Genomic DNA, 15,788 nt, shown 5'->3' with positions numbered 1-15,788 from the left:
TTCATTGGGAATTAATCAGTAAAAATTCAAAATTTTCATTTGGAGCTATATAAGTCGAAATTTGTTTTCATTATAGAGAACTAAAGGTTTTTGGCTCTTGACATTTATGAGTTTTCCATCACAAAAATCCAACTATAAAATCTTGTTGAAATTGCAAGTTTTGATTGTGAAAACCATTGTTTTAAATGCATAAATGCATTTGACACCTTCTAATAACCCTGTTGCACCCTAAAATTTTTAATGTTAAATATTGATATATAATGCCACTTACATAATTTTTTACCTTTTTTAATGTTAAATTTTGATAAGAAATTCCATCTATAAGAAATCATTTTGTGAGAGAAAATGTGCCCTCATAATCAATACCGTATTTCTATGCAAATCCCTTTTCCACGAACCTTGTGATCAAGGAAAATTTTAAGAACCCCCCCTAAATTTACATGTATAATAAATGGGCGAATATCCATGGTATATAGGAAAAATGGAAGGCGATTTTATCAATAATATGATATGTATATATAATTTTTTGGCGAATCTCTCACTAGGCATGGCGAATATTTTACTCAATTATAAAATCTTGTGTTTATTGAATACACAAATGAAATAATTGCATTTCTTTACAATATCTTTTGAAATCAAAATTACTGAAATTACATATCGATAACCTAGTGGGTGTAGGATAAAATTCACCCGTGCCATTCACAGAAAGCATGAGAAAAAACCTAATACTATATATAAAACCAAGAAAAATTCAAATTCAAAAAACCTAATACTATATATAAAACCAAGAAAAATTCAAATTCATCACTTCTAGGGACCTCATAACCACCCTGCCAATACACAAGTATGTTCCTGTTTGCAATTAGAAAAATTACCCAAATTACAATCTGTTTACTCCACTTCTAGGGACCTCGTAACCACCCTGCCAATACACAAGTATGTTCCCGTTTTCAATTAGAAAAATTACCCAAATTACAATCTATTTACTCCAGCATATGTTGGAAAGTTATAGAAGGATGACTAGTGCAATCAATCCATTCCTTTTAGCCCTGGATTTGTTTGAGTTTAAAACAGAGGTATACAAGTATACTTGTCCAATGTCTATGCTTTAACCATTCACCTTAAGATGTTTTTACAATATAATTTCCTAAGTCTATTTAATATCTTCATTATCATAAAAGCCAACCTATATCCATCTTAACTCCACATCTACCACTCTTAGGGGGATGAAATCTATTTATCCCTCTGAGCACTTGGTAGACCCAGAATTAAGATGGATCTAAGATAGAATTTCCCCTTTAAATAGTCTATGCTCACATGAATACCATGGGTCAATACCATGGGTTATCATAAACCTGGAGCTTAAAAATTACTATTAGTAATTTATAAAAATTAATAAAATTAATAGTTGATTTTATTTTTATTTTTATTTTAACCAAGCTAAAATGTTTAACATACATTAAATTACAACATCCATTTTTACTCTTGATCGGATCAAATATTTTTTCACTCTATGCTAGTTTGCATATCATGATATTTGATACCTCTTGGGGGTTAGTAGATCCAAAGTAAAGATGGATCTATGCTGGTTTAATTCCCCCATTTAAATAGGCTACATTCCAAGTGAATACCATGGGTCAATACCATGTGCCATTTTTATTTTTATTAATACTAATATTAGGGTTAATAATGTTTTTTTGCATGGTATTAATAACAATCTAGTCCATGGTATTTGTCCCATAGTATAAATATAATGTGACTTATGGAGTAAATATAAAAAAATGTTTTATTTGTTTACCATACCTCTCATTTATTTATATTTTTATTAATTTACCATACCGTTCATAAATACAAGGTGACTTATGGAGTAAATATAAAAAAATGTTTTATTTGTTTACGATACCTCTGGCTTATTTATATTTTTATTAATTTACCATATCTCTTTACAAATATGGTATTTGGCCCATAGGATTCACTTAAATAAAACCTCTTTCTTGAGCCTTCATAAATAGAACGAGGGTTATGGACTAAATATAAAAAGAGGTTTTATTTATTTACCATGCGTCTAGTTTATTTATATTTTTATTTATTTACCATACCATTTGACTAAGTATAAAAAGACGTTTTATTTATTTACCATACCTCCACTTTACTTATATTTTTATTTGTTTACACCCTTGCATGTATATAAGGTGACTTATGGAGTAAATATAAAAAATGCTTTATTTATTTACCATACCTCTCATTTATTTATATTTTTATTAATTTACCATACCTCTTTTATAAATATGGTATTTGGGCCTTTGGCCCATAGGATTCACTTAAATAAAACCTATTCTTGAAAATGGGCGAATGAATTCACTTAAATAAAACCTATTCTTGAAAATGGGCGAATGGAAGGTTCTAACTCCTAATTTCAAGGGCTAAATTTACCTTTTTTACCCTCTCCCTTAAAATAAGGTGGTCTATTTGAGGTGATTTGTAAAAATGTACTATGATACAAAATATTCGCCCACTAAAAATTTAAAACCCCTTAATTTCGCCAAAGGGCGAACATTCGCCCCTAAAATCACCCCTACTTGTGATCCATGTGATTTGTACTTGTTCTTGAAGACTCACTTGCATCCAACTGGTTTGGTTACAAATGGATGGTCCACCAACTTTCGTTTCCAATTCTTGATAAGGGCATCATACTCCTTTTTCATTAATTATTTCCACTCATTGTGAGAGGTATCTTCTTCAAAGGAAGTTGGTTCAAAGTTCGTAGATAAATTTTATTCACAATCATATGAAATATAAATATCATATACATCACTTGAATTATAATTATCAATGATACTTCCATCTTGTTCGGTGGAACTTCTAGTTCATGTCTTTCCAACCTCATCAAGATGGACACTTTCAAGTTTTTTGATAAGCCACTTTTGTGGACCTTTCCGAGATGGTCTAATTCACTCCACTGATTGAGTTTGTCTTGCATCAAGATTCAACATTTCAATCCTATTAATAAAATCATCCAATGGATCTTCCTAATTTGATGAAGAGGCCAAAACTTCATGAGGTGGACATAGTGCTTCAAAATGAGAATCTAGAGATTTATCCATGATAGGGAAACCCCTTTGAGATGTGGAATATCATCATCAAATTGAAGATATGTCTTTAAATGAGTGAACTATCCAAATAATCAAGTTATCACCTAATAGTTTTTTCATTCTTGTAAGATTCAAGAAAAATGCATCTTTGGAGAAAATAAACTTCTTTTTTACCACATTGTAAAAACAATATGCCTTCACAGTATTTTAGTAATCCAAGAAGATGCGCTTCCAACTCTATGCATTAATCGTGTTTCTTTTCTCCTTAGGAATCAAGGCATAAGAGGTGGAATCATAGACCCTAATATGCCTCACCAAAAGAATGTGTTGATTCCACATTTCATAAGGAGTATTATTTATAAGAGAATGAGATGGACACCTATTTTTCACATATACTACATAGAGAACAAACCATATTTAAGATGGTCCTATTCATTCTTTCAATTACAACAATTTGTTAAGAATTGTATGGGATTGTGGTTTGACTTTGAATCCCATGTTATAAATGATAGTTTGCAAATTCATTAGATCTATATTCTCCTCCATTGTTAATATGAAAAATGCCAATATGTGATTATGCTTCATTTTCAATCCATACATGAAAATTTTAAAAACTTTCAAAATATTGTGACTTATCTTTCAACTAGTACACCCAACAAATATTGGTGTAATTATCAATAAAATACATGACGTGTTTATTGTGATTATTAGAATCCAAAATGCATGATGGCACATAAATCGGAATTTATTAATTCATATTTTCTACATGCTCTGCAAGTGGTATCATGGAAGGTTTGTTAGGTATGTTTTCCAAGAATACAATAATCACATCACTTTAGTTTCCTAGTAATGGTATGAAAACCAAAAACATCATTATTTTTCAACAAACAAAGATTGTCATAATTGACATGTCCAAATATAGCATGCCATAGAAGACTAGATGAAAATGTATATTCATTGTGATGAGAGAGGATGTTGAATTTTGTGCATGAACAAATGTATCTACTAGTCATGACAACCCTATTGTCAAAATTCTTCCTTATTTCAACTTTTCCATCAAATATATGAATAGATGGGCCTTATTTTCGAATGTGCACAAGGGACAACAAGTTCCTTCATAACTCCAGAAGATAGATCACATTATGCTAAAGAAATTATAGGAATACAGGATATTTAAGCCAGATGGTGTCAATTCCTAAAGGTTTGAGACTTGATTTATCTTCAAAAGAAACGATAATATCTACATTACCACTCAGATCTTCAAATAAGCCTCTTCAAAAGCTCATGTGACATGTTTCACTAGTTCAAGTAGTCATGCATCCATCCAAGAAGCAAATGAATTGTGAAATAAATATTTGGCTACTCTAATATTACATATTAGGGGATTTTGAGGTCAAATATAGGTCTCAAAAAAAAAGTATTCACAAAATTAACTTTAAAAGAACCAATAGGATTTAAGATGATGATGTCATCACCAAAGGTAAATATTTTGGAGGGAAAAGAAAACTACTTTTTTAATTGTATTTCCAGCTTGTCTCCTTATAGGTTTACTTAAATGTCAAGTGTAAACACACATTGGATGCATAATTAAATTCCACATCCAAACACACTTTTTTCATGTATTTTCATTTTTTTCAAGGTGGGTCCAGTAAGAAGTATGCAAAGTGGGTACTTGTTGGATTTGGAATTTAGTTCCACATATAATGAGTGTCTACACTTAACATTTGACTAAACCTATAAGGAGATAAGGCAAAAATACAATAAAACTAAGTAACATCCCTTCATTTTCTTTAAAAAATCATAACTCTTACTTTATTATTTTCCTTGGGGGGCCATTTTAGACCTCAAAATTCCCCTAATGATGGGAAACAATGTAATAAGCAAATTTAATTTCTTTACTTTTCATTGGATTTGATGTTTTATATTTATCTTGTTTTTTTATCTCTGTTTGAATTTGATCTTCTCTGGAGAAATTATGCATGTTGTTGCATCATGTCCATTTCTACCACAATGAATACAATGAAAATATCCTACTCCTCTAGAAAACCATACATCTAGACTGGAAGGTCATTTCAAACTCATAATAAAGATCATGTTGCTGATAATTTTCATAATCAAATCTATAAATTGTTAGAAAATTATATATTACAGAGTAATGGAACCCATAAAATATTGCAAAAATATAAACACAGAAAATGCATAAAACAAGAGAGACACAGATAAACGTGGTTCACCCAGTTTGGGCTACATCCATGGAGAAATAGCCAATCCTTATTTTATTATATTATCTAGCAAACTGAAGAGATACAACCTACAACAGATCCGCTGTAACACCCTCTTTGCTCTCAATCTCCTCTCTCTTCCTCACTCATAATACACAAAACACACACACACACACACACACACACACACACACACACACACACACACACACACACACACACACACATATATATATATATGCAATACAATTCCCTCATATATAGTGAGGGGTTGCCTTCTAGGGCAAAAAACCCTAAATTAAACATAACGTATACCATCAAATCATCTGCCTAATGAATGGCCCAGATTGACTAGAAATTACCAGACTTTTATAAGGCAATTTTACCTCTATTTTTAGCTTCGGGGGTGCTGCCCCCGGACCCCCGCAGGGGGGACAAGTCCCCCCCACGTGGAGGGCTGTACAACCTTCCTAAGGTATACATCCGGCTGAAACGTTTGAATACAAAAGATAATCAGGCTCCACAACCAACAATCTCCCACTTGGAGTCTGATTATAACAACTCCACCGTTGCTTCATTTGCTAGACAATGACTCCACTTTGGACCTAGTTGTTTCTCATCTTATTCATCATACTTGAAGACCAATTGAAACTGAGAAGATTCTCAGTTTCTCCCTAGTTACAACTTTTTTTATCATATATGTAGGATTCTGGCTTTCGTTTATCTTTTCCAGCTTCAATTGTCCATCTTCCAATGCTGACCATATGAAATGGTACTTGAGCTATATATGCTTAGTCTTGGATTGAAATGCAGAGTTCTTTGCAAGATGTATGGCACTCTGGTTGTCAATTGTATAACCTGCCCAAATCCTGCTTCTTACCGAATTCATCCAGAAACCTTTGTAACCAAATCATTTCTTTACTAGCCTCTATAGCAGCAACATACTCTGGTTCTGTTGTTGAAAGTGCAACAACACTTTGGATTTTTGAAACCCAACTGACAGTTGTTCCACCTACAGTAAATACATATCCTGTAGTGCTCCTCCTGTTATCTCTGTCACCCTCCATATTTGCATCAACATATCCCTGTAGAGCAATGTTTGAACCACCAAAGCATGATGCTTGATTTGTGGTACCTCTCAAATACCTGAGAATCCACTTCACTACCATCCAATGTTCTTTTACTGGATTGTTCGTCTACCTACCTACAACTCCCACTGCATGTGCAATATCAGGCCTTATGCAGACCATTGCATACATTAAGCTTCCAACTGTTGATGCATATGGAACTTTAGACATATGAGACATTTCTTCCTGAGTATTGGGACATGACTCCTTAATTTGAAACGGCTAGCCAAGGTATACTAATTTGTTTTGCATTCTACATATTAAACCTTTTCAACACATTTTCTATGTACTCACTTTGAGACAATGTTAATTTGCGATTCTTCCTATCTCTAGTTATTCTCATACCAAGGATTTGTTTTGCAGCACCCAAATCCTTCATTGCAAATGAGTTTGCCAATTTCCTTTTGAGCACATTTATTTCCTACATGTTAGAACCTACAACAAGCATGTCATCTACATACAATAACAATATAATATAGCTACCATCAATTTGCCTTTTGAGATAAACACAATGATCAAAGTGACATCTAGTATAACCTTGTTCATACATAAACCTATCAAATTTTAGATACCACTGCCTTGGAGCCTGTTTTAAGCCATACAAGCTCTTCTTCAACCTGCACACTAGTTTCTCCTTCCCTTTTACCTCATATCCTTGTGGTTATTCCATATATATATCTTCCTCCAAATCCCCATGGAGAAAGGTTGTCTTTACATCTAACTGCTCAAGATGCAAATATTCAACTGCTACTAGAATTAAAATAGTTCTGATTGAAGTCATTTTAACAACAGGAGAAAATATTTCATCAAAATCAATACCTTTCTTCTGTTCAAACCCCTTCACCACAAGTCTAGCTTTGTACCTCTGTTTTCCTCCATCTTCTTCCTTTAGCCTGTAAACCCATTTATTCTGCAATGCTATTTTACCTGTAGGCAACCTGAATAAGTCCCAAGTCTAGTTATGTGCTACGGAGTCCATCTCCTCTTTCATGGCTTGCTCCCACTTCTTCCTAGTTTCTACCTGCATTGCTTCTTCATAACATTGTGGTTCACTAGAATTAGTCAACAATACATAATATAATGAAGGAGAGTATCATTTAGGGGGTCTACTTATCCTCGTATATCTTCTAACACCACTTTCAGGTGTTTGAAGTGCTTGTTGCTATTGTGGTTGTTGTTCTGGCTGTTGATCATTATGATTTTCAGGCACCATCACTTTTCCTATGATATAGTCAAGCACTGTGTATTCTCTGTTTTCTTTTTCTTGTTCCTTTTCCTGTAGCTGATTCTTATACAAGACCTTTTCATTGAATATTACATCTCTGCTCCTAATGATTTTGTGATTTTCATAATCATATAAGCGATAACCAAAATCATTAACACCATATCCAATAAAGGTACATTTCTTTGATTTTGCCTCAAGCTTTGTTGTATTTTCTTTGTTAATGTGGACAAAGGCTTCACAACCAAAGGTTTTCAAAAAGGAGTAGTTTACCTTTTTACCTATCCATGCCTCCTCTGGAATACCAGCATTCAAGGAACTTGAAGGCCCTCTGTTTATTAGATAAATAGCAGTATCTACAACATTTGCCCAAAATCGTAAAGGCAATACTACATGCAATCTCATGCACCTTGCATGCTCCATGATTGTCCTATTCATCCTTTCTGACACGCCATTTTCTTGTGGTGTTCTTGGAACTATCTTCTCTCTACAAATTCCATTATCTGAATAGTAGCTATCAAACTCTTTGCTGCAATATTCACCTCCATTGTCTAATCTGAGGCACTTCAACCTTTTTCCTGTCTCATTTTCAACCAAATCTTTCCATTTCTTGAAAGTATAAAATACATTAGATTTATTTCGAATGCAATAAATCTAGGTTTTTTCTGGTTGCATCATTAATAAAAGTAACATAATAACGAGAGCCACCAAGAGATGATACCTGAGCAGGTCCCCATACATTTGTATGCACAAGCTCTAATTTTTCAATCTTCTTTTCTTTCCCAACTCTAAGGAATCCGACTCTCTTCTGTTTTCTATAAACACAATTCTCACAAAAGTCCAAATCAACATTCTTCAAACCCAGCAAAAAATTCCTTGAGTGAAGAATCTTCATCCCCTTCTCACTCATGTGTCTGAGCCTATGATGCCATAATGCTGCATCTGCTCCTATGGAAGTTAAAGAATTAACAGAGTTAGAAATATCATTGCATAAATACAACATACCAGCCTTTTCTCCTTTCGCTATTACCAGGGATCCTTTAGTGACCTTCTATGTTTTATCTGTGAAAGTACTTACGCAACCTTCACCTCCCAACTGCCCTGTTGAAATCAGATTTTTCTTCAGATCTGGAAGATGCCTTACTTCCTTAAATAGCCATTGATTTCCATTTTGTTGTTTTAAGAAAATTGTACCCATTCCAACAATTTTACAGGGTTTATCATCACCCAATCGAACTTGTCCAAAATCTCCTTGAACATAATCATGAAAATGTTTCTTATCAGGTGTGGCATGGAATGAGGCCTCTGAATCTACCACCCAGTCATTAATAATATTTTCTAACGAAAGAATCAAAGCATCTTGCAACACATCACCTATTACATTCGCTTCATGATTAGCTTCTTGCTGCACGTCTCCTTCTTTTCCCTTCTGAGACTTGTAGTCTTTCTTCAAGTGTCCTTTATTCCTGCATTTCCAGCACACTATCCCCGATCTGGACTTGGATTTGCCTTCTCTTGACTTACTGCGATATTCTGGGCTCTTTCCTCTTTCCATTTTTCTTCCCCTAGTCTTTGTAGTCAAAGAATTACCTGATATCTCAACAGAGCTTTTCCGTCGCATTTCCTCACTAAGGATTGCACCGACAACATCATCAAACTTTAAAGTACTAGATCCAGAGATAGAGTTACTAATGGCCATAACTAAACGATTCCAACTTTCTGGAAATGAGCACAGAAATAATAGAGCCCTAACTTCATCATCAAAATTTACCCCTACAGAACTTAACTGACTTGTAACTGTATTAAAATCATTTAAATGATCAGCGATAGACCCACCCTCTGACATCTTCATATTAAATAAACGCTTCATAAGAAATACCTTATTTGACGCCGAGGGTTTTTCATATAGTTTGGCTAATGCCAACATTAAACCCTGTGTTGTTGTTTCCTTTGAAATATTAAACGCTACCGATGCTGCTAGGCACAACCGTATTGTTCCAAGTGCCTTTTTGTCAAGAATATCCCATTCTGTGTCTATCATACTCATCGGATTCTTTGTCTTTCTGCTCAATGGTAGGTACAGATCTCTTTGATACAAATAATCTTCCATCTGCATCTTCCAAAACTCGTAGTTTTGGCCATTGAATTTTTCGATCCTAAGCCTACCATCTTCCGCTATTTATCCCACTCAAAATAGGAACCCTTCTCTCCTACAATTTTATCAGCCAAATAGACCTTCGGCTCTAATACCAGTTGTTAGAAAATTATATATTACAGAGCAATGGAACACATAAAATATTGCAGAAATATAAACACAGAAAATGCATAAAACAAGAGAGACATAGATATACGTGGTTCACCCAGTTTGGGCTACATCCACGGAGAAATAGCTAGTCCTTCATTTATTATATTATCCAGAAAACTGAAGAGATACAACCTACAATAGATCCACTATAACACCCTCTTCGCTCTCAATCTCCTCTCTCTTCCTCACTCAGAATACAGATATATATAGATGCAATACAATTCCCTAATATATAGTGAGGGGTTGCCTTCTGGGGAAAAAACCCTAAATTAAACATAACTTCTATCGTCAATTCATCTACCTAATGAACATCCCAGATTGACTAGAAATTAATAGGCTTTTACAAGGCAATTTTACATCTATTTTTAGCTTCAGGGGCGCTGCCCCCGAACCCCCGCCGAGGGATTACTGGCCCCGAACCCTCGCTGGGGGCACAAGTCCCCTCCGCGTGGAGGGGTGTACAATCTTCCTGGGGTATACATCTAGTTGTAACCTTCGAATATAGAAGATAATCAAGCTCCACACCCAACATAAATGATCCATCGTTTTACACTCTCACAAATTTACACATCTCATTTGTTTTAATAAAACCAAAAAAATCCTCTGTTCCCTTTTAGTCTTCTTGAATCATCAGAGAAGTGCTTGAAATTGAAAAGCATCTTAATAATTTTAATCATGAGGATGGCTATAAACTTAGTAAGTTCTAGAAACCAACTATGCATCGTCTCACTAATAAATCCCACCAACCCCCTGCTCCTAGGGCCTTAAGCTAGTTTCCTCACCCCCTTCCCACCTCCTTCCCCTGATTGTTAGTGTCATAAAGTACCATTTCATTTGTTTCTAAGTTAACCTTTTTAATATTCTTTTCCATCATTACGGCCTCTCCTGAGATCCTTCCTTGTTAGTTTATTTCTTTCTCCCTAATCATTTATTTATTCCACCTAAGTATTTTGTTTTAATTGTCTCATATTCTCTAACCTTTAATCCAAAATATTATACTAATATCTAATTCTTCTCTTATTTTTTTCAAATAATACTCCAATCTTCAATTCAAAAACTTAATATTATTTTTCAAAATCTATAATTAGTATCTATAAGTTAATATTTTAATCTAGGTCCCTATTATTTAATCTCTTTCTTAATTTAGATAAGTTTACCTATTTTTAACTTATTATTTTTTACTCTATGACTTTTGATTTATGACTAAAACCAATATTATATTCTATTTTGGGTCAATAATATTTGAATGTAGAACCAATAATAGTTATCTCCTCCAACAAATCTAATTTAACCTCAACCCACTTGGTCCAAATTTGTTTATAAATTATCAATCGGGTACTCTTTCACCTTCATTGCAAACTTTATGTGTCCTTAATGATGGGTGGAGTGTCCACTCAAAATGTTGGACATTTTGAAAAATCTACATAGTATAACTCCAAAAATTTACACAACATACAATCAATATTATGTCCCTTGCATTAATTTTGTCTACCACCCTACCTCTAGAATTATTTCTTCCACATAATATTTTATTTTCATTTACTCCAAAAGAATCATATGATTGATTCCTTCGTTTTGAGCAAGGTAAACAATCTCTCTAGTTGATTGAGCTATTGTCTTCCTTTTTCCAAAGGATTTTTCATGTGTAATTTTTTCCACCGAGATTCAAATGTAAAAGATTTCAATTGATCATTAACTTGCAGGGATTCAAGGTAATGAGAATATGTATGGTAGACAACCTTGATTAAGTTTGAGAGAGGAATATCTATCTTCACTCTAGTGCCATATATGTTACACATGATGGCTTTGATCTCAAAATCTAAGGCCATGGGATCATCATCCTTCAATTCTAGATTGAAGAGCTCTTCACTTATTGATGCTACAATCATGGAATATTCTTTATTTTCTTTGATCTTCCATATGGCTATGTCCTTGTGAGATGTAGGCTTAGTAGGTCCACTATCCTCCTCTAATTTACCAATGACTTCTATTGATAGGTGAAAAAATTCCTTATGCAATGAGTGAGTATTTGCCCGATCAGAGTCCCAATTAGACCCTTTCTCGTTGATATGGTTGTATACTCTCCAGAACTAATTCTGGGTTGCCTATGTTAAAATAAGATAAAAACTAAAAGTGATGAAAAAGAAAACAATTTAAAAATGACTGAAAATATATGACATATCCTAGTATTTACAATTATCTACAAAAATATAAACAAATTGTTGATTTGATGAAGTCAATTTGAACAACACTTGGGATGGGGAGTATGGATGTTGGGTAGTGGAGGCCCCACATAATTTTTTTGGGGCTTAAAGCCTAGAAGTTAGGGTAATAATATTGTAAAGCTCTGAAATGCGTGGAGCACGAAATGTAATAGGTCGAGTCTAGGGGTTGTCTCCCAAAAAATAATATAGAATAATAGGAAGTAAGTTGGTCTGCCCATGCTCCGTGGACCATGGGAATGTATAAATAGAGCAAGTCTCCAAGGGTAGAAGGTAGTTGGACTAGATATGATGTATTATGGGTTCGTACAAGTAATCAGAGTTCTGCATATGTAAGTTGAAGTCGAGGGTGTTAGTGGGTAGAAGGAGGCTCCGCAGCTGTGTGCGCAGAGGCCTGATAGATTCCGCGGCTGTGTGCACGGACCCCTGTAGCTATGTGCGCAAGGCAGAAAGAAGATTGTACTGAAATGAAGACATTAATAAAGATAATTTGTTTCTAAAATATCACGGACCAATTGTATTCTGGTTCATGCATCTGTTGTATGAGTTTGTTATATGAGTTTATATCCTTTTATAATCGCATGCACTGCATTTTATTGTTAAATGTTTTCTTAAAGACTGTAACAAGAAGATCGGATCTGTAATAATTTATTTAATAAGAAAGTATGCCCATGCGGATCTACACGGAAGCCCGATAATAGTATAGAGTGGCGTGAGGCCAGAGAACGGTTCACGACCCCTCCAGACCACATCAAGACATCCCAAAGGTGTAGAAACCTAGTTCCAGCACCCTCCCCTGCTACCTCGAGTGAGACCTCAGTCTGCGCTCCACGGGCTGTTGCCGAAAGGGCCAGTAGCTGTGGGATTTGTTTGGCTACTCACTATTCCGAACCTAGGTCAGGGCCCAATAAGCCAACAAATGGTTCTATTATCAGGACCGGAGTCTGCCTAAGGGATGGTTGATGTCAGGAGTTTGGAACCCTATGAAAAAAGAGATTGAATATTGATTGGATCAGAAGTGGTACGAGTTCGTAGGTGGCCTTAGCACACCTGCGTGCAAACCAGAAATTTAGCATGGCGAATGCGATCAAATTGCCCGTATTCAAAGGAGTAGGAAGTGAAGATCTAGAACAAATTTTGTTCATCGTAAGGGCAATGTGGGAAGTGTACGGAGTTACAGATGATAATATTAAAAAGGCTACCCTAGTAAGTGCACTACAATATCACCTGCTGACTTGGTATATTAAACACTATAGCGATCACCCCAATGTCGAAATAGCAGAGATCTGGGATGCGCTAAAAAAGGAGTTTAGTCGGTCAAAATCAGAAACACAATTGATTATAGGATTCAAGGAGATCATGATGCTGCCAAGAGAAACCCCTTGGGATCTAGATCAGAGATTGAAGAGTATGATACGAGAGGCTAACATGACACTAACGGATGCACAAAACCACGCATGGTTTTTGGTGTCTTTAATGCCGCACCTAAGGACAGTGTTGTCATAGCAGAAGATCTCGACCCAGGCTAAAGCATTAGAAATAGCGATGAGGTTGCATGAGACTCCAATATAGGTTCTTGGGTTGGGAGTTCAGAAGATCCACATGCAAATACAAAATCTATGCTTGAAAATGTAGAGTCTAAAATAGGAGAAGGTGCCCAGGCAAGAAGCGCATGAGGAGGTGTGGTGCATAAAGTGTAAAGCCCAGGGCCACGATAAGGATCATTGTTTGATATTCACAAACTACTTGACATCGGGGGGACCAATGCTATTGTGACCAGAGGCATAAGTGGGGCCAAGCACGACACCCTCGCTCTGGTGCGCAATCTGTCAGGTGGGAGGAAAGCACAACACAGACAACTGTCACCTATTGCAAAAGTTTACCCACACCCCCAGAAATTATTTTGCAATTATTGCAAATTGGTGGGCCACGATGAACGAGACTGTTGTAGTTATGAATTACTGATGGATCGCACCCCTGCCTACATGATGCAGACTGAGGCACGAGGCCAGGATCTAGCCGCAGTGATAGTGCATGGTGGGTTCCAAGGGCGAGGACAAGGACAGGGAGGAATGGGGCCAAGAAGGGGCTGCGGGCAGCTAATCTGTTACAACTGCGAAGGACCAGGGCACTACGCACGAGATTGTACCAAACCGACCAGAATATTGTGCCCCTACTGCGAGCGGTTCGATCATGAAATGATAGATTGCCCCACACTAATAGCGCAGATCCATGAGAAAAGGGCAGCACAACCTATTGTGACGCAGAACATCCAAATGATGAGGTCCAAACTATGTGAGGAAGAACCCAACGGGAACATGATGCTCAGAAGTGGCACGGCCACAGGGGAGGATAAGCGGAAACTAACCAAGGAAGACATAGGGGTTCGCAAGGAGAAATGTCTGGAAGCTACGAAGAGCTTCGCGAAGGTCTCTATCCTAGGTAGTAAGGATCAACCTGAGCCAGAAAGGGATCCCTCAATGATAACTACCTTTTTAGGGACCTGCATGAAATTGCTTCATGACAATAGGGCGATTAAGGGATTACAAGAACTGATAACTAGGTGCGCAGGGTCGAGTGAACCTTGCCTGGTCCAAAAATTAGGGAAACATATTTCACGTACTAGACGGGAAATGCAGTTAACGGTGTAGATTGGCAACTACAAGATGGATCAGATCATTTTGGACTTAGATTGGATGTAAATGTGCTACCTAAATAGGCTTGGGAGCGCATGGGCAAGCTCACACTACAATGGTCTCCTATTCAATTGCGGATGGAAAACCAACGAAAGATCATTCCCATGGGTAGACTGCAAGGAATCATAGTAGATATAGAAGGCACAAGCACACAAACGGACTTTGAGGTAATAGAAATCATGGATGAAAGTAGCCCTTACCCTGCATTGTTAGGGATAGACTGAGCCACCAATATGAATGGGGTCACTAATTTAAAGAAGCAGAAAATGATATTTGAGAAGAAGTCACTCCGCGTAGTCATTCTGCTAGACCCAGCTGAAGGACCACGTTACACTGAACCCATGCGCGATGAAGGAAGTGATGATGAACTGGATTGTATCTACAAAATTACTACACGAAATCAAGATTGGGTCAATCCAACTATGGAAGGAAGAATATCGTGGGAGTGTGTACAGTCCTGCACTAAAGATTCAGATGAGGAAGATGAGCAGTGGCATAATCGGCTAAATAGAGTAACAATGCCAAACTGAAATATGATGACTAGGTCATTGTATTTCATAAGAGCTCAGGATCACGAACTGTCAATGTATGATGGGCTGACAGTAGTAGATGAATTCCTAACCAATTTTGAAAGTGCGGTACAAGAGCGCCAATGGTTCGATGCGCTAAAATGGGCATTGCGCATGATGCCTGTGCGTTGCTGGGGAACACATGAAGGAACCTTCGAAGATTGGCGCGGCTACAGGCGCATGACGCAGATAAGTTTTGGGGAGCCGGAACTACGAATAATTGAGAAGTACGATGGACGTGATGACCCACACATGCACCTTACCAAATGGGCCCAAGCCTATGGAGAAGAGCCTCAACCAGAGTGGGTACACTTATTCTATCATACCTTGGAT

This window comes from Pinus tabuliformis, chromosome 9, assembly GCF_031772625.1.
Source record: "Pinus tabuliformis cultivar Carrire ecotype Pingquan chromosome 9, CPIR1, whole genome shotgun sequence".
Classification (NCBI taxonomy): domain Eukaryota; kingdom Viridiplantae; phylum Streptophyta; class Pinopsida; order Pinales; family Pinaceae; genus Pinus; species Pinus tabuliformis.
The sequence above is the reverse complement of the archived record's forward strand: the minus strand, read 5'-3'. Positions refer to the sequence as shown.